Here is a 21,321-nt window from a genome sequence, read left to right on the forward strand (position 1 = left end):
TAGGCCACAAGAATGGCATATTTGAGAAGCCAACAACCCTGACCAAGCAGGAAGAAGCATGGGGCCTTCAACCAAAGCCAAGAAAAGAGGTCTCCCAGGGGACAACATCACAGGTGCTAGTAGGGGAGGAGGAGGATGAAGTGGCAAACCTCGCTGATAACGAACAGCCCAGTACTAGTGGGGCTGGGGTCGATCTGAATCCAGAGGACGACGATCTAGAACCAGCAGACCTGGCAGGGTCCTTGACTAATTTTGGGACGGCCCAAAACCAGGATCCAACGCTGCAGCAAGCCAGAGCAGATGTGCAGGTCGTAGATGGTACTCCCATAAATGTTGGGATGATGCCTAATAGTTTTCCCCACTTCATCATGAAAAAGGGTTTGGTGTACAGAGTCTCGAAAATAGGGGTTGATGTGGTGGAACAGTTGTTGGTTCCCACTCGCACCGGAGGACAGTACTGGATCTAGCTCATGGGCACATTCTGGGTGGACACCTTGGTATCGATAAAACCCGAGACCGGATTGTAAGGAGGTTTTACTGGCCAGGAATTCAAGCTGAAGTGGCTCGGCATTGTGGAGAGTGCCCGGAGTGCCAGTTAACAGCTCCCGACCAGCTTTTAGAAGCCCGTTAGTGCCACTCCCCATAATCGAAACGCCATTTGAGAGGATAGCGATGGATTTAGTGGGCCCACTACCCAAATCCGCCAGAGGGCACCAATACATTCTGGTCATTCTAGATTATGCCACTGCTACCCAGAAGCCATTCCCCTTCGGACGATGACTTCCAAAAATATCGCAAAGGAATTAGTGCTCTTGTTCACCAGGGTAGGGGTTCCAAAGGAGATCCTTACCGACCAGGGGACCCCCTTTATGTCCCGCCTTATGGCGGACCTTTGTAAACTGTGGCAGGTGAAACAGTTGAGGACATCGGTTTACCATCCTCAGACGGACGGGCTGGTTGAGAGATTCAACCGAACCCTGAAGTCAATGCTCAGGAAGGTAATCGATAAGGATGGGAAAACTGGGATTGCATGTTGCCGTATCTGATGTTTGCCATTAGAGAGGTTCCTCAAGCCTCGCTGGGGTTTTCCCTTTGAGCTGGTATATGGGAGGCATCCCCGGGAATCTTAGACATCGCCCGGGAAACCTGGGAGCACCAATCCACCCCGTATACTAGTGTCATAGAGCACGTCACGGAAATGCAAGATAGGATAGCCACAGTCATGCCCATCGTCAGAGAGCACATGAGACAAACACAGGAACACCAGCGGCACACTTATAACCGGCAGGCTACCCTGAGGGAATTTCAACCGGGAGATAAGGTGTTAGTGCTGATCCCCACGGTAGAGTGTAAACTACTAGCCACATGGAAAGGACCATATGAAGTACTGGAGAGAATAGGAGAGGTCAATTATCGGATCCGACAGCCAGGTCGACGGCCCCAGGAACAGATTTATCACATAAACCTGTTAAAAGCATGGAGAGAGAGAGAAACACTAATGGTCACATACCCCACACATTCAGGAGACAGCCGAAGTAAATATTTCACCCACTCTGTCCCCAGCGCAAGTACAGGAAGTAAAGACCCTGATCCAGAAAAACAGAGATGTGTTTTCAGAGGTACCTGGCCGAACTGAGGTTACGGCTCATGATATCGTATCCCTACCAGGGAGAAAAGTGAGTATGAGGCCATATCGGGTACCCGAGGCTCGACGGGCCGCGATTAGAGCAGAGACTGAGAAAATGTTGACAGCTGGAGTGGTCGAAGAGTCACATAGTGAGTGGTCTAGCCCAATTGTGATGGTCTCCAAGCCCGATGGGTCTTTGCGGTTCTGTAACGACTTTCGGAAGGTAAATGAAATCTCGAAGTTTGATGCCTACCCCATGCCCCGAGTAGATGAACTACTGGAGAAAATCGGTCATGCTCGGTACATTACGACCCTTGATCTGACAAAAGGGTACTGGCAAATTCCTCTGACCCCAGGGCCAAAGAAAAGACAGCCTTTGCAACACCTGACGGTTTGTTTCAATACACCGTCATGCCATTCGGCTTACACGGGGCCCCAGCCACCTTTCAACGGCTCATGGACAAAGTCCTAAAACCGCACAAAGCATACGCCGCAGCTTATTTAGATGACGTGGGGATCTACAGCCCAGATTGGGAATCCCACTTACCCCGGGTACAGGCAGTGTTAGACGCCCTTAGAAAGGCAGGGCTCACGGCAAACCCTGCCAAGTGTTATGTGGGTTAGAGGAAACAGAGTATCTGGGATACACTGTGGGAAGAGGGTTAATCAAACCCCAACATAAGAAGGTGAAGGCAATTAGAGAATGGCCGAAACCAGTAAATAAGAAGCAGGTTCGAGCCTTCCTAGGGCTGACCGGTTACTACCGGAAGTTCATCCCAAGTTATGCCACAGTGGCCGCCCCTCTTACCGACATGACTAGAGCCAGAGGGCCAAACATGGTCAAATGGGATGAAAGGGCCACCAAAGCATTTAGGACATTACAGGAGGCTCTCTGCTGTAATCCAGTGCTGGTGGTACCAGACTTTGAGAGAGAGTTTGTGGTTCAGACGGATGCCTCAGAGGTCGGCTTGGGAGCAGTGCTATCCCAAGAGGTAGAAGGGGTGGAACATCCCATCCTGTTTTTAAGCAGGAAGCTGGAACCACGGGAAACCAACTACTCAGTCGTTGAGAAAGAGGCGCTGGCAGTAAAGTGGGCTCTAGAAAGCCTGAAGTACTACCTGCTGGGGCGCCACTTCACCCTCATCAGTGACCATGCCCCACTCACCTGGATGCATAGGGCTAAAGAGAAGAACGCTCGGGTGATGCGGTGGTTTTTGAGTCTCCAACCGTTTCATTTTGACTTGAAACACAGAGCAGGGAAGGAAATGGGAAACGCGGATGGGTTATCCCGCATGCATGCATATTTTGCTGCGGTAGCCCGACCTAGGGGGTCGGATCTAGGGGAGAGATATGTGGCAAAGAAGGGGTCGAGTGATAAGTGGCAGATATGTGAGAGCAGAACTAATAAACGGGCTCTGCCCGATCACTAAAATGGCCACCCCTGTCAGAACTACAGATCACAAAATGTCCGACCGCCAAAACTACAAGTCCCAGAAGCAAGGGGAACCCTCGGAAGGTGGAGCCGACTCACAGATAAAGGGTCAAGAAAAACCAGGAAGAGGGAGAGAGAGTGCTGGAAGGAGCTATGAACAATAGAGAAAGAGACTATAGAGATTGGCTGGATTTACCGTGTATGAGCTGGATTGTTTTGGATTTACCTGTTGGCGTTTGGACCTGGACCTACCGAGAACCCGATTCGTGTACCGAACCCTGCTATCCTTGACCTCGCCTACGGCCTGGGTGGACCAGGACGGAGAAACAAACACACAGGTACTGTCCTGTTCGAAAGAACTCTCATTCTTGGGTGATTTGGTGACAGTTTACCACTTAGGTTGTGACAAACGCTCCTAACCTTGAAGAGGTTTGCCACACACCCTAAGGATCGATTAGAAACATTGTTTGACATGTTTCTATGAACTTTAAGGGAACTTTTTTGAATTTTCATCTGGACTTTGTGAGCGCGCTTTGTGCATTTGGATTACTGGACTAAACGCTAGAACAAAAAGGAGGTATTTGGACATAAAGATGAACTTTATCGAACAAAACAAACATTTATTGTCTAACATGGAGACCTGGGAGTGCCATCAGATGAAGATCATCAAAGGTAAATGATTAATTTTAACGCTATTTCTGACTTGTGACACCTCTCCTTGGTTGGAAAATGGCTGTATGGATTTCTGTGGCTAGGCGCTGACCTAACATGGTGTGCTTTCACCGTAAAGCCTTTTTGAAATCGGACACTGTGGCTGGATTAACAAGAAGTTTATCTTTAAAATGTTGCATAATACTTGTATGTTTGAGGAATTTCTGTTGTTTGAATTTCGCGCCCTGCAATTTCACTGGCTGTTGGCAAGGTGGGACGCTCACGTCCCGAACAATCCCAGAGAGGTTAAACATCCTTCGTGAAATACCACGGAATACAGGGGAAAAACCAGCCTGGCGCGTAACACGAAACACGTAACAAAAACAATTCCACACAAAGACATGCAGGGGGAACAGAGGCATAAATACATGCAGTGTGATTAGGGAATGTAAACCAGGTGTGCAGGGAACAAGACAAAAAAATGGAACAATGGAAAAATGGAGCGGTGATGGCTAGAAAGCCGGTGACGTCGACTGCCGAACGCCGCCCGAACAAGGAGAGACTTCGGCGGAAGTCATGACACATGGGGACAAAGATCGTACTTTTTGGAGAAATGTCCTGTGGTCTGATGAAACAAAAATAGAACTGTTTGGTCATAATGACCATCGTTATGTTTGGAGGAAAAAGGGGGATGCTTGCAAGGTGAAGAACACCATCCCAACTGTGAAGCACAGGGGTGGCAGCATAATGTTGTGGGGGTGCTTTGCTGTAGAAGGGACTGGTGCACTTCATAAAATAAATGGCTTCATGAGGCAGGAAAATGATGTGGATATATTGAAGCAACATCTCAAGACATCAGTTAAAGTTAAAGCTTGGTTGCAAATCGGTCTTTAAAATGGACAATGACCCCAAGAATACTTCCAAAATTGTGGCCAAATGGCTTAGAACAAAGTCAAAGTATTGGAGTGGCCATCACAAAGCCCTGACCTCAATCCTATAGAAAATATGTGGGCAGAACTGAAAAAGCGTGTGTGAGCAAGGAGGCCTACAAACCTTACTCAGTTACACCAACTTTGTCAGGAGGAATGGGCCAAAATTCAACTTATTGTGGGAAGCTTGTGGAAGGCTACCCGAAATGTTTGACCCAAGTTAAACCATTTTTAGGCAATGCTACCAAATACTAATTGAGTGTATGTAAACTTCTGACCCACTGGGAATGTATTGAAAGAAATTAAAGCTGAAATAAATCATTCTCTCTACTATTATTCTGACATTTCACATTCTTAAAATAAAGTGGTGATCCTAACTGACATACGTAAGACAGGGAATCTTTACTAGGATCAAATGTCAGGAATTGTGAAAAACTGAGTTTAAATGTACTTGGCGAAGGTGTATGTAACTTCCGACTTCAACTATAAATGAACACCCAAAGCATTGTCTTTTATGCTAGTCAGGAAGTAGAGGCTTTCATATTTTATTCTCAAGGAATATCTTCTGTCTGTATTGATTCCGGAGGGTTTTCATGACAGCTTTGAATGTCTGGAATTGTGTCCCAAATGGCATCCTATTTTCTATATACACAGTATGTATAGTCTATGGGCCCTGATCAAATTTATTGCACTTTATAGAGAATAGGGTGCCATTTGGTACGTAGTCTGGGAGATCAATATGAATTGCCTTGCTATTGTTAAGAGGAAGGTTATAACAGATGAGAGCAATGTTAATATGTTGAAAGGGCAACAATCGTTCAGATATAATTTCTCACATTGGCACAACATAACAGGAGATGCCTTGAACTTTATAGAGGCAGTAAAGTCATCTGTTTCACATTTGATTCGCTGGCAGAAAAATAAATAATTCTACTAATGATGCCATGATGAAAATATGACACCAATAAGGGAATGATTACGATGCCATAATAAATCAGGGGCCAAGTTCATCACCAAACATGGGAGGAGAGAGAGAGCTTGGATAGAGGCCTGCAGCATCTGGAGAAAACATTTAGACCATTAACCATTAACCATCCAAAACCTCTTAAAAGCTGATTAAAATATTCCCTGTTTGTGAACGACATGTTTAAAGGAAGTATTTGATGGCATGTATGGCTCTAAAGAGTCTCATGGTTTCGTGTTATAGAGTTAACACCAAGGTTTCATGGGTATTCACTTTTATCTATGAGAGGGTCTCTCTGGTGAGGGTTCCAGTGGTCGCCCTGTGGTCTAGGCTCTGTGTGTGTATGTGCATGCGGGTGTGAGTGTGTGCATGATTCTGTGTGTTTCTATGTGTGCTAATTTACAGTGCTGTAAATGTAGAAAATAGTCCAAATTAAGAAAAACCCTTGAATAAGTAGGTGATCTAAAACTTTTGACCGGTAGTGTATGTATTGGGGGAAGGTGTACATCTAACTGTGCATGTGTATGCGTGTAGCCCTGGTCTGTCTTTTTGTGTGTATGTCTGTGTCTGGGGTCCCTCCTCTGGCCCCACCTTTCTGTCCGGTGGGGGAGACAGTTTTTTAACAATTACCACTGACCTGTGAGTGATATACACAGTCTCTTGGTGAGGCTAGCTGTGGACGTGTGACTATTCCCCCCCAGCATACATCATACCTCTTCCACGTAAACAGAGGCCCCCAGACCCCTTCCCTAATGTACACAAACCCATGAGAAGCTGGAAACACAAAGAACTGATTTGGCGCATTACTCTTTTTCCCCTCTCTCTTGGGTAGGATGTGAAGATTATTCATAGATTATACATGTACAGTATGTACATTTGGTTGAAGTGAAGTTGAGGAAGAGCTCTGATTGTTTACATAGTGTGTTTATTTTTAATCTGTGATATTAAGGTTTACTTCCAAAAATGTGTAATCTCTCAAATTGCATAAGAATTTAAAGATGCTTTCCTCGCCCTTGTGATTGCAGAATGAATAACATACACAATTGCAGGATGTTATCTCCTAGGAAACAACATTACACAACATGTTTCTTCACTCAATTACACCATATGGAAAAACGTTTGTTCTCTCCTTACCTCGTGTCCAGTCAAATCAAAAACAAAAGTTGGAACAATTTTTTTTTTTATTGCTTCCCCTCTATAGCCCCTGCTCCTTTGCCTCCCCATCCCTCCATTGCTTCATCCCTCCATCTCTGTGAAAGAGCTTTTCACATCTTTCTGTTTTCTTTATGGTTTTCTGTATGGGCCCAGCTTGTCTGTCTGTCCGTCCGTCCGTCCTTCTCTCTCTCTCAGACCTCTCTCTCTCTCAGACCTCTCTGTTGTTAATCTCTTTAGGAGAGCCCTAAACAGAGTGAGTGTGACTTCTTACTGCCATTTTTTTCAGAGGAAAATGCCTTGACAACACAATGCTTTTGGAATACACTGCATAATATATGTTGCACAATTGATGGAGTTAATTAAGAGGGCTCATCAACTCTCATCACCTCTATTTCCATTTGGGTCCGAATGTCTTCCGAGTGTTTATACTTTGAAATGCCTCCTTAGTAGAGGCTGGTTGTGTTTTTTAACAGGGAGAGCAGAGAAACAGCCACATTATTATAATTATCAGATTATGGTTTGCGAGGCCCTGATCAAATGTGGCACAGAGCCAAAGGCAGCTGAGTGGCCCTTGGGGACCTGCATAGCTGGTGGTTAAAGTTGATTGATGACTAACGGCCCCGAGTGAACAGCTGTACTCAACATGCGGAGAGGAGAAACATCAGTTCCCAAACCTGAGAACAAGCAACAGTGAGAAACACTCCAACAATGAGAAACACTCCAACAATGAGAAACACTTCAACAATGAGAAACACTCCAACAATGAGGAACACTCCAACAATGAGAAACACTCCAACAATGAGAAACACATCATCAGTCAAAGACAGTTAAAAGGGCTTACACAACTACAATTTTTCAATAGCGACGTAAACTTTTATAGAATCGTTTTTTTATCACGATAATTGTCCCGCTCAGCGGGACAAACTGGGCAAAATTGGTTGAAATTATGTCATTATGACATAATTTCAACCTGTTTTTAGTTGTATTGATACCATTTCAACCAGTTTGCTAGCTGGATATGAGTTATCAACCATGACAGCTTGTCACGCCTTGGTCATAATGTTTTGTGTTTTCGTTATATATTTTGGTCAGGCCAGGGTGTGACATGGGTTATGTGTTGTGTTCGTATTGGGGTTTTATAGCATTGGGATTGTGAATGATTAGGGGTGTGTCTAGTTAGGCTTGGCTGCCTGAGGCGGTTCTCAATCAGAGTCAGGTGATTCTCGTTGTCTCGGATTGGGAACCGTATTTAGGTAGCCTGAGTTTCACTTTGTATTTTGTGGGTGATTGTTCCTGTCTCTGTGTAGTTTTCACCAGATGGGCTGAAATTAGGTTACGTTCTGTTTGTTGTTTTGTATTCAATAGTTAATTCATGTATCGCTATATCTTTCATTAAAGTCATGAGTAACCACCACGCTGCATTTCGATCCTCTCTTTCTACAAACGAAGAACGCCGTTACACAGCTGAGGTATTATTGTGGGAGATATCCAACTGCGAGGGCCAATCCTCTTTTAACAAGCTTCATTAAGTCACTTAACCTTGCCCTCGTAATCCTCCTGCAGAGAGTGGCTTACGTAAACAAGAACAGCTAATAGGCTTTGTTCCCTGACACTAGTGTTTGCTGAGACTGATCACCAGGGAGTTTCAGTGATACGTCATTTGTCTGTTATAATGCATATATGTAACAGAAGTAAGAATGAGCCGTAAGCTCACTTCACAGCTAGCTTGAAATTTCGCCTATAGAATAGAATAGAATAGAATCATTTTGTATAGCACAACTGGTTGGTATGTTGTCAAGGTCACGTGTTTGAGATCAGAGAACCATTGGTTTGAGGGGACAGGGACAGTGGAGGAAGCAAAGCTGTTAGCAGGACACTGTCAGTTTCATACACACACATGCAGTGAATTCGGGAAAGTATTCAGACCCCTTCCCCTTTTCTACATTTTGTTACATTACAGTCTTATTCTAGAATGGAGTGAATAAAAACATTTCTTCATCAATCTATGCACAACACGCCATAATGGGTTTCCAAGATGGCGTAGCAGTCGGACGTGTGTTTTGTCTTGTCCCGTCCTGTCTGGTGTAAATATAGTGTAAATATAGTTTTCCTCGTTTTTTTTTTTTTCTGTATATATTTCGTACCTATTTTAATCTCACTTTCCAACTACAGGCTGAATATACTCTCCTGCAACCCGCATCACCCAATGTGGTACGGATCTGCTTTTTCTATACTTTAGAACTGGAACCCTCATCAGAAGCTAGCCAGCTAACTAGCTACTAGCTAGTAGCTAGCCACTGCTAGCGGTCTTCAAAGCTAACTAGGACACCAGCGCGACATCAACCCAGAGCATATCAGACTGCTTTTTCTCTACCACATCTCCGGATTCCTACCGCAAGCTCTGAACCTTTACACCGGATCATCGCAACTAGCTAGCTGCAATCCGAGTGGCTACTCCTGGCTAACGTCTCTGTCCCAGAGCAAGCACCAGTTAGCCTTGAGCTAGCCTCGAGCTAAGCCCATCTCCCGACTAGCCGAAGAGGTCCAACAATACCTATTTTGCCAATTGGCCTGGAACCTCTACTGCCGACACGGAGCCCCGCCGATCCATCACGACTGGTCCGCCGACATAATCGTCCGAGGTGGTTTCAACAGGCTTTTCCGCTGCGACATCGCCAAAGATCCATCTGCTGGCCAAGGCCCGCGAGCTTTCTGAATCGCTGTGTCTCCAGCTCACCTAGCGTACTAGAGCACCTGTAGCATACTCCTGGGCTACAATTACCCGGCTTTGACCAGTCTGTCGATGTCACCGCATGAAGAGGAATAAACAGACTCACCCCATCGCGACGTCCCCCAAAGGTTAACTCTCTAGCCCTCGCTATCTCCCTGCTTGCTAATTCGGCCTGCTAACGGCTAGCTTGTCAAGCTCCGGTCCGCTAACTGCTACCTTGTCTAGCCCGGGCCTACGAACTGTTAGCTTGTTAGCACAGGCCTGCTAACCGTCTGAACCGCCACGTCCCAATCACTCTCTGACCCCATTTACTTTCTATCTCTTTTTGATTTTTAATTTGTTTATACCTTCCGGAAACCTGCCTCACCCAATGTGATAAGGAATCGCTATTACTTTTAATTTTAATTGTATTTTTATGACACACTCAAGAACCTCCAGACGCTAACCAGCTAACTAGCTACAAGCTATTTAGTCATTGTTAGTTTTTTAAAAACCTGGATAACACTCGCCAGCCCAGCTTCCCTGCCCATCCACCGCTGCCCCCTGGACACTGATCTCTTGGCTACATAGCTGACGCACGCTGGACTGTCCATTAATCACGGTACTCCATTCTGCTTGTTTGTTTTACCTGTCGGCCCCGTTGCCTAGTCAACGCCATTTTACCTGCTGTTTGTTGTGCTAGCGGATTAGCCTCGCCTACTGTTTTTAGCTAGCTTTCCAAATTCAACACCTGTGATTACTGTATGCCTCGCTGTATGTCTCTCTCAGATGTCAATATGCCTTGTATACTGTTGTTCAGGTTAGTTATCATTGTTTTAGTTCACAATGGAGCCCCTAGATCCACTCTGCATACCCCTGTTACCTCCTTTGTCCCACCTCCCACACATGCGGTGACCTCACCCATTACAACCAGCATGTCCAGAGATACAACCTCTCTCATCATCACCCAGTGCCTGGGCTTACCTCCGCTGTACCCACACCCCACCATACCCCTGTCTGCGCATTATGCCCTGAATATATTCTACCATGCCCAGAAACCTGCTCCTCTTATCCTCTGCCCCCAACGCTCTAGGCGACCAGTTTTGATAGCCTTTAGCCGCACCCTCATACTACTCCTTCTCTGTTCTGCGGGTGATGTGGAGGTAAACCCAGGCCCTGCATGTCCCCAGGTACGCTCATTTGTTGACTTCTGTGATCGAAAAAGCCTTGGTTTTATGCATGTCAACATCAGAAGCCTCCTCCCTAAGTTTGTTTTACTCACTGCTTTAGCACACTCTGCTAACCCTGATGTCCTTGCCGTGTCTGAATCCTGGCTCAGGAAGGCCACCAAAAATTCAGAGATTTCCATACCCAACTATAACATCTCCCGTCAAGATAGAACTGCCAAAGGGGGCGGAGTTGCAGTCTACTGCAGAGATAGCCTGCAAAGTAATGTCATACTTTCCAGGTCCATACCCAAACAGTTCGAACTACTAATTTTGAAAATTACTCTCTCCAGAAATAAGTCTCTCACTGTTGCCGCCTGCTACCGACCACCCTCAGCTCCCAGCTGTGCCCTGGACACCATCGCCCCCCATCTAGCTTCAGAGTTTGTTCTGTTAGGTGACCTAAACTGGGATATGCTTAACACCCCGGCAGTCCTACAATGTAAGCTAGATGCCCTCAATCTGACTCAAATCATCAAGGAACCCACCAGGTACAACCCTAACTCTGTAAACAAGGGCACCCTCATAGACGTCATCCTGACCAACTGGCCCTCCAAATACACCTCCGCTGTCTTCAACCAGGATCTCAGCGATCACTGCCTCATTGTCTGTATCCGCCACGGAGCCGCAGTCAAACGACCACCCCTCATCACTGTCAAACGCTCCCTAAAACACTTCTGTGAGCAGGCCTTTCTAATCGACCTGGCCCGGGTATCCTGGAAGGACATTGACCTCATCCCGTCAGTTGAGGATGCCTGGTCATTCTTTAAAAGTAACTTCCTCACCATTTTAGATAAGCATGCTCCGTTCAAAAATGCAGAACCAAGAACAGATACAGCCCTTGGTTCACTCCAGACCTGACTGCCCTCGACCAGCACAAAAACATCCTGTGGCGGACTGCAATAGCATCGAATAGCCCCGTGATATGCAACTGTTCAGGGAAGTCAGGAACCAATACACGCAGTCAGTCAGGAAAGCTAAGGCCAGCTTCTTCAGGCAGAAGTTTGCATCCTGTAGCTCCAACTCCAAAAGTTCTGGGACACTGTGAAGTCCATGGAGAACAAGAGCACCTCCTCCCAGCTGCCCACTGCACTGAGGCTAGGTAACACGGTCTCCACCGATAAATCCATGATGATCGAAAACTTCAATAAGCACTTCTCAACGGCTGGCCATGCCTTCCGCCTGACTACTCCAACCTCGGCCAACAGCTCCGCCCCGCAGCTCCTCGCCCAAGCCTCTCCAGGTTCTCCTTTACCCAAATCCAGATAGCAGATGTTCTGAAAGAGCTGCAAAACCTGGACCCGTACAAATCAGCTGGGATTGACAATCTGGACCCTCTATTTCTGAAACTATCTGCCGCCATTGTCGCAACCCCTATTACCAGCCTGTTCAACCTCTCTTTCATATCGTCTGAGATCCCCAAGGATTGGAAAGCTGCCGCAGTCATCCCCCTCTTCAAAGGGGGAGACACCCTGGACCCAAACTGCTATAGACCTATATCCATCCTGCCCTGCCTATCCAAGGTCTTCGAAAGCCAAGTCAACAAACGGGTCACTGACCATCTCGAATCCCACCGTACCTTCTCCGCTGTGCAATCTGGTTTCCGAGCCGGTCACGGATGCACCTCAGCCACACTCAAGGTACTAAACGATATCATAACCGCCATCGATAAAAGACAGTACTGTGCAGCCGTCTTCATCGACCTCGCCAAGGCTTTCGACTCTGTCAATCACCATATTCTTATCGGCAGACTCAATAGCCTCGGTTTTTCGGATGACTGCCTTGCCTGGTTCACCAATTACTTTGCAGACAGAGTTCAGTGTGTCAAATCGGAGGGCATGCTGTCCGGTCCTCTGGCAGTCTCTATGGGGGTGCCACAGGGTTCACCTCGGGCCGACTCTTTTCTCTGTATATATCAATGATGTTGCTCTTGCTGCGGGCGATTCCCTGATCCACCTCTACGCAGACGACACCATTCTATATACTTTTGGCCCGTCATTTGACACTGTGCTATCTAACCTCCAAACGAGCTTCAATGCCATACAGCACTCCTTCCGTGGCCTCCAACTGCTCTTAAACGCGAGTAAAACCAAATGCATGCTTTTCAACCGATCGCTGCCTGCACCCGCATGCCCGACTAGCATCACCACCCTGGATGGTTCCGACCTTGAATATGTGGACATCTATAAGTACCTAGGTGTCTGGCTAGACTGCAAACTCTCCTTCCAGACTCACATCAAACATCTCCAATCGAAAATCAAATCAAGAGTCGGCTTTCTATTCCGCAACAAAGCCTCCTTCACTCACGCCGCCAAGCTTACCCTAGTAAAACTGACTATCCTACCGATCCTCGACTTCGGCGATGTCATCTACAAAATGGCTTCCAACACTCTACTCAGCAAACTGGATGCAGTCTATCACAGTGCCATCCGTTTGTCACCAAAGCACCTTATACCACCCACCACTGCGACTTGTATGCTCTAGTCGGCTGGCCCTCGCTACATATTTGTCGCCAGACCCACTGGCTCCAGGTCATCTACAAGTCCATGCTAGGTAAAGCTCCGCCTTATCTCAGTTCACTGGTCACGATGGCAACACCCATCCGTAGCACGCGCTCCAGCAGGTGTATCTCACTGATCATCCCTAAAGCCAACACCTCATTTGGCCTCCTTTCGTTCCAGTACTCTGCTGCCTGTGACTGGAACGAACTGCAAAATCGCTGAAGTTGGAGACTTTATCTCCCTCACCAACTTCAAACATCAGCTATCCGAGCAGCTAACCGATCGCTGCAGCTGTACATAGTCTATTGGTAAATAGCCCACCCATTTTCACCTACCTCATTCCCATACTGTTTTTATACTGTTTTTTTATTTATTTACTTTTCTGCTCTTTTGCACACCAATATCTCTACCTGTACATGACCATCTGATCATTTATCACTCCAGTGTTAATCTGCAAAATTGTATTATTCGCCTACCTCCTCATGCCTTTTGCACACATTGTATATAGACTGCCCATTTTTTTCTACTGTGTTATTGAGTTGTTAATTGTTTACTCCATGTGTAACTCTGTGTTGTCTGTTCACACTGCTATGCTTTATCTTGGCCAGGTCGCAGTTGCAAATGAGAACTTGTTCTCAACTAGCCTACCTGGTTAAATAAAGGTGAAATAAAATAAAATAAAAAATAATGAAAAAGCGAAAACAGTTTTTTTTAAGAAATACTTTATTTACATAAGTATTCAGACCCTTTGCTATGAGATTTGAAATTGAGATCAGGTGCGTCCTGTTTCCATTGATCATCCTTGAGATGTTTCTACAACTTGATTGGAGTCCACCTGTGGTAAATCCAATTGATTGGACATGATTTGGAAAGGCTCGCACCTGTCTACAGAAGGTCCCACAGTTGACAGTGCATGTCAGACCAAAAAACCAAGCCACGAGGTTGAAGGAATTGTTCATAGAGCTCAGAGACTGGATTGTCTTGAGGCACAGATCTGGGGAGGGTACCAAAAAATGTCTGCAGCACTGAAGGTCCCCAAGAACACAGTGGCCTCCATCATTCTTAAATGGAAGAAGTTGGGAACCACCAAGACCAATATACTTATCCTCTTGCTCAGTTGTGCACCGGGGCTTTCCACTCCTCTTTCTATTCTGGTCAAAGGCAGTTTGTGCTGTTCTGTGAAGGGAGTAGTACATAGCGTTGTACGAGATCTTCAGTTTCTTGGCAATTTCTCGCATGGAATAGCCTAAATGTCTCAGTACAAGAATAGACTGATGAGTTTCAGAAGAAAGTACTTTGTTTTTGGCCATTTTGAGCCTGCAATCAAACCCACAAGTGCTGATGCTCCAGATACTCAACTAGTCTAAAGAAGGCCAGTTTTATTGCTTCTTTAATCAGAACAACAGTTTTTCATCTGTGCTAACATAATTTCAAAAGGGTTTTCTAATGATCAATTAGCCTTTTAAAATTATAAACTTGGATTAGCTGACACAATGTGCCTTTGGAACACAGGAGTGATGTTTTCTGATAATGTAACTCTGTACGCCTATGTAGATATTCCATTAAAAAATCTGCCGTTTCCAGCTACAATAGTCATTTACAACATTAACAATGTCTACACTGTATTTCTGGTCAATTTGATGTAATTTTAAAGGACAAAAAATGTGTTTTCCTCTAAACAACACGGACATTTCTAAATGACCCCAAACCTTTGAACGGTAGTGTATATAACGTGGAATAAAATTGTAATGAAATGTGATCTACTTCACTTTTTTATAATGAGGGGAGGTCTTCAGGCGACTAGAAAAAAATCCATGTTTGTAAAGTCAACACTAACCAGGTCCTTGATTATAATACGCCATACCTGGGTGCTTACAAGCCATGTGGGCATCATTAACACAAGTCCACCCTCTTACACATACTGTATATTACATGTTGTAATGATTTATGACAACCAAGTGAATTTAAGATTCATAAAACACAGATCTCTAACAATAATTTGGAATGCCAGATCAACTGAATGCTGGACTGTGTTTCCATTTTAATTTGACATGTCATAATGTTGTTGTTACTGATTAAATAAGCACTCAGCTTTGGTACAATATCCAAAGGTTTCAATACTGCCTTTACATAATGTTTGGACTTTGGGCGAAAGAGAATAATTCTAGTGATTCTGGGCAAATTCGTGGAAAAGAGCAAAGAGGCAAGCCAACAAGAACTGTGAGTTGTGGTTCTCCAGATTGTCTCTTTAGTTGTCAGAGGGATGCTTTTCTTCCTGGAACCCTTCCTTGTGCTAATATTTGAATTGGCTTGGGCTCGATAACTGCAGCATGTTGTCATGTGGAGAGACACAGCCATCTGAGTCAAAGTGAACTAAGTGTCAAGATTAAGTAACTCAATCGGCCATTACTTACGTGGCCTTTCTCACACCACACATGCATCTTAATCATTTACCAGCGCTAGCATTGTTATGGAAACGGTACACTCTTAGAAAAAAAGGTATGGGGGGTGCAGCAAGTCAGATACGTGACCTTTGAGATTGTGTGGGTGGGAGCAGGTAGCTGACTAGTGTTAGCTATTCATTAGCCTGAAAGTCTATGGTTAGAACTATTGGCCAGTCTTTCAGTTTTTGCCATGATACTCCTGTACTGCCTGCGTCTGAGTGATTGAAGCAGGGAGAACTTGGGTGGCCGGGGTCCCAGATTATCTTCTTGACCTTTTCGCACCCTATGGTGCGTTTGGCTGCACATATCCCCCTCTGAAGAGCCTGCAGTCTGCGGCGGTGGAGTTGCCGTAACAGGCTGAGATGCAGACCGACAGTATGCTTTCAATGGTGCTCCTGTAGAACACTGTGAGGACCCTGTCGCTGTCGTGCCTTCTTCACCCCAATAAAGAAAATGAGAAGTAAAAACAGGTTCAGCCCCTGGTTTGACCGTGATCTGGCAGAGTTACTCCACCTCAAGAAATCCATTTGGCGAAAGGCTCGGCACCCGCATACTCAGGCTGACTAGCTCTCGTTCAGGTAAATGGGAAATAAGTGCACTCAGGCTATCCGGAAGGCCAAAGTTAGTTACTTTAAGGAGCAGTTCTCTATCTGTGTGTCTAACCCCAAGAAGTTCTGGAAAAAGGTTAAAGACCTGGAGGATAAACCCTCCTCCTCACAGCTGCATATGTCCCTTAATGTTGATAATGAAGTGCTGATTAAAGAGCTCAGCCATGTGCTCCTTGTCAGTAATAACCACATCAAGTCAGGATTCTTATTTGACTCATTGCCAGTCCAACATTTCCTCAACTCCCACCCCTTCTAATGCGACTAGCCCCGATGCTCCTCCCTCTTTTTCCCCTGCCCGCTATGAAGTTTCTCCCTACAGGTGGTCACTGAGTCTAAGGTGCTAAAGGAGCTCCTGGAACTTGATCCCCAAAAAAACATCTGGGTCAGATGGTTTAGATCCTTTCTTCTTTAATAAGGTTTCAGCCCCTATCATTGCTAAGCCTTTCTCTAACCTTTTATAACTTATCTCTCCTCTCTGGGTAGGTTCCCATTGCTTGGAAGGCAGCCACAGTGCGTCCTTTATTTAATGGTAGGGGATCAAGCTGATCCTAACTCTTCATAGGACAATTTCTATTTTGCCCTGTTTATCAAAAGTGTTGGAAAAACTTGTCAATAATCAACTGACTGGCTTACTTGATGTCTATAGTATTATCTCTGGTTTGCAGTCTGGTTTCTGCTCAGGTTATGTATGTGTCACTGCAACCTTAAAGGTCCTCAATGGTGTCACCATTGCCCTTGATTCTAAGCATTGTTGTGCTGCTATTTTGATTGACTTGGCCAAAGCTTTTGATACGGTAGACCATTCCATTCTTGTGGGCCGGTGTCTCTGAGGGATCTTTAGCTTGATTTGCTAACTACCTCTCTCAAAGAGTGCAGTGCTACTATGTTGTTGTCATGTGGTGTTGATACCATGCTGTGTTGTCATGTGCTACTGCCATGCTATGTTATTGTCTTAGGTCTCTCCTTATGTAGTATTGTGGTGTCTCTCTTGTTGTGATGTGTATTTTGTCCTATATTTGTAATTTTAATCCCCGTCCCCGCAGGAGGCCTTTTGCCTTTCGGTAGGCCGCCATTGTAAATAAGAATTTGTTTAATAAAGGTTCAATTAAAAAAATAAAAATGCCCTACAGTGTCTATGTGGTTAGAACATTTCAGCTTCTGTGAGATGTGTACACCGTTGATGAGGATGGGGGCGTGTCCAGCCTGGTTCCTCCTGAAGTCCACAATCAGCAATGGTGCCAGGTTGTTTACACCTGTATGTCATCATCACACACTATTTAGTTCAGTTCTTTGCACAACATTATTGTGAGGTATTGTTTGTTTTGTGAGACACCTCCATTCGGAGCGCTGTTTTTCCCGTAATTTAATCCTCCCATGTATGATAGTTTTTGCCTGCCTCACTAATGATGCCTTTGCCTAAAATTGATGACAACATGTACAACAAATTAACAACATAATTGACAATAGAAGTAAAAACAGTTAACACATACAGTACCAGTCAAAATTTTGGACACACATTCAAGGGTTTTTCTTTATTTTGACTATTTTCTACATTGTAGAATAATAGTGAAGAGATCAAAACTATGAAATAACAAATCATGTAGTAAACAAAAAAATTGTTCAACAAATCAAAATATATGTGAACAGTAAAGTTTGTGCCTGAGCTGGCGGACGAAGGGTTCTTGCCTCTGCCTGCTGGAGTTACTTCATGTTGATTCCAACCTTAAAGTAACAACAAAGAAAGTTAGCAGCTCTGTTAGGATATTATTTTGTCACTCCATCTGGATAAGGGCATTTCTGTGCTGTGCCAAAAATTCTCAAAAAGGTGAGATGGGAAACTCCACTTGATTCGTATCATTGTAATCCTCTTTCGTTTACAAATCTCATGACATGACTATGAGATGTGGTTGTAACGTAAACTCACCCCATTCCGTACAAATGTGAGCAACCGCAACATTCAAACGAGGCTACAAAGAAAACTAATGGGACTGTAGCGACTGTGTTGACGTCAAACTCGGGGGTATGAACTATGTTTCTATTCAAGCGTTGATCGACATGGTAATGGCTCTATAGTATTGGAGAAAAGTTGAAAAAATGGAACCTCCGTTACATCTTGACTTGTCATGTCGTAATGTACAGCACGCATAAAGCAACTATTTCTGTCTTACAATCTCTCTCCACCAGGTGTAGCACTTCTATCATCCTTTAAAAACAAGAAATGGACAGCGACGGGGGTAAGGGGGGATACCTAGTCATTTTTTGCGTCATCATTGCATGCGATCATCCTTCTCAAAGCCGCTGTTTACTTCTAAGATCACTTTAGCACCGCCCTAAAAACCAGATTAAAATTCGACACAAACCTTCAAATAGGTATGTAATGACACATTATATTAACTCTTTATAGTTTATGTTTTATTTACATTTTAGAGGTGATAAGGTGATAAGTTGGACAGATCCAGTGAAAAAAAAAGCCATTTTCCCACACAACATCTCTCCTTCTCACGATCACGCATTAGTTTCGCTTTCCCAACCGCCATTTTTAAAAAGACCCGATGGGGCTCATTGCCTGCTTGAATTATGCAGAAACGGGCAGCGTTTAGGTCTTGTAATTGATTCTGTTGGAAAGGGGAGAAATTGTGCATTACAATGGTATTGACATTAAAGTTGATCTGGAAGTATTACGTTTTTGGGGCGCTAAAATAAGGCCGATTTTACGGACCAAGGCGATGTACGGGTTTAAGTGAGTTTACGTTATCTAGTGGAATTTTTATTCAGCTGAGCCTGCTAAGCTAGCAAAATGTTAGGAGCTAGCGAATTAGCTAGCGAGCAATTGCTGTGAAGTCACCAAAATTATATAAAATAACAATTGAGGTAGCTATGTAATCTAAGACAAAAAACTTAACTACTACAAACTAATTTAAATTACAATAAATAAAGGTTAATTTACAAGCAAATTGAACTGTCCAGTGGAACCACAAGTGGGCTTATGTCGCTTATCCCTGGAGCCGGCCCTGACCATCATCTAGTGACCTCTTGGCACACCTGATCCAGGTATTGTAAATAAAATAAAAAAATAAAATAATATATGGTGACCTGTGTCACATTAAGATGACATCAAATTGTTAATCTAACTTTATGCTGTTTGGCTACAATGCCACATATCACACCTTATTGGCACAAATGTTAACAACCTTGCAGACATTCTCAGTAGGTTTCACAGCTATTATTGTTGCAATGGCACAATAACTACAATGTGAGACGCAACAGATGCAAATGTTTACTCTCCCTTGGATCTTGTGGCGATGGAGCTGCACAAGATGGCTACTGGGTAGAGGGGACATTGCCAGGCGTTCCCCATTATCGGGTCACCATCTCAACTGGCAAGTGAGGCAGTTCAATATTGGCTGCTTATGATGTTATCATAGATAATTGTCTAAGATTTTTGTGTGATTCTGGATATGTTAAGCAGCCAAGTTAACTACAGTGTATAGCGAAGTTTTGAGCATCCATTCTTTAGATACAATTCCCATAGACAAAATGTATAGAAATCCCTTGGGAGAAAAACACATTGAAATCCTATAGGATCTTATAGGATTCCCTGTCCTGTCAGTGTGCTGATGTGTGGTACAGGGGTTTAAGCTCCTAACTCCAGACCACATATAACCCTTCAGCGACAAGGGTTCGAGCCCTGGCTCAGCTGATTGTCTGTGCCGTTAAGCCCCCAGAGTCAATGTCCACGCCCCCCTGTGAAAATATAACTAGCATTATAAAAAAATCCCCATTAAAATCAGTCTTATTAAGCTAGATACAGTATAACTGTTTACCATTCCCTCTATATCTGTCCTGTACCTTTTTTTAAATTAAAATAATGTCCATTTAAAAAAAATCATATTTGATTCCAATAACAAAAAATCGAATAAGAATCCAAAAGAAAATCCTTTTCAGATATAAGATAGGTTCCAAAATCTGCTAGGATTTTCCTGTGGATTCTAATATGATTTTTTTTTATTGGAATCCTATATGATTTTCGGACTAGGATATGTCTACAAAAGAGTCGTTAAAGGAGTATTTGTGTGGAGAGTTCCTTTGTTCTACTGTGACCCTCTCTCTCCCATACTGCATGGTCAGGGAGACAAGAGTCTCTGCAAGGAATTTATGACGTGGTTGTAAAGTCATAAAACTGTCCCCCCCCCCCCTCTTCGGCAAGCTGCAGGGTGCTCCAAGGATGGGCAGCGGAGGTCCAGTTGGTGAGTGTCGTTGATGTCCCCCTCTGGTGGTTTACACTGGGAGGATTTCTACAAGCCACCACAAGAATGGCCAGGGGATGTACTGGTTGGAGATCGCCGTAGCTGTCCCCCTCTGATGGTTTACCCTGGAAGGATTTCTGCAAGCTGCTGGCAGCTCCAAGGATGGGCCGGGGATGTCCGGGTTGGGCATTGCCGTTCAGGACCTGTTCTCTGTTTGTCCAGGCTGATAGATCTGGGCAGTAACTTAAATAAATACATAATTTCATTTCTTTACCAAATGAGCGGCATTTTGGCACTAAGTGTTGGTTGTATGGGGACTTTGTTTATGTTTATCACTTCCTAAGTGTCAAGGGAAATTAACCGAAAAGGAATGAAAGCATAAACAAAAGATATATAAAATATAGTTCTCACACCTTAATCATCTAATTGGACTGTATTCTATATACCTTCATGGTCGTTGCTACATGACTCTATCATGGCATTGTCTCTAATGTCATGTCTAGGGCATTCCTAATTTGCGGTGTGTTGCTTAGGGCACTATCCTAAGTTTATATCTTAAGTCTACAGCTGCAAGGCACCAGTTTCGGCCAGTCTACAGGGAAGACCTATGGACCTCTATGGAGAAACTGGTGAGTACTGTAGCTGTAGAGTAAAAGGCCTCAAAGTAAATGTTCAACTTTACTAAGTCTGGTATTTTGCTCGGACCACTAAGTGAATAAAATAAATATAAATCCTTACTGAATGTTCCGTTGTACGTGTGCGTTTATGCTTACAGAAGCTCACATGAAAAGGGAAGAACTTATTCAGAATGAGTCTGACATAATCAG

At 44.4% G+C, this 21,321-nt stretch overlaps 1 long non-coding RNA gene across 1 annotated transcript in view; it reads left to right on the top strand.

Annotated features, from left to right (window-relative positions):
* The window catches only part of LOC115135045 (uncharacterized), a 31,305-nt gene extending 10,069 nt beyond the window's left edge, over positions 1 to 21,236 (top strand). The window contains exon 2 of the long non-coding RNA XR_003864440.2: positions 20,461 to 21,236. This is a non-coding gene — a long non-coding RNA (uncharacterized LOC115135045). The remainder of the gene's footprint in view (positions 1 to 20,460) is intronic.
* The last annotated feature ends 85 nt before the right edge of the window (positions 21,237 to 21,321 follow it).

Source organism: Oncorhynchus nerka, linkage group LG2, assembly GCF_034236695.1.
Source record: "Oncorhynchus nerka isolate Pitt River linkage group LG2, Oner_Uvic_2.0, whole genome shotgun sequence".
Classification (NCBI taxonomy): Eukaryota; Metazoa; Chordata; class Actinopteri; order Salmoniformes; family Salmonidae; genus Oncorhynchus; species Oncorhynchus nerka.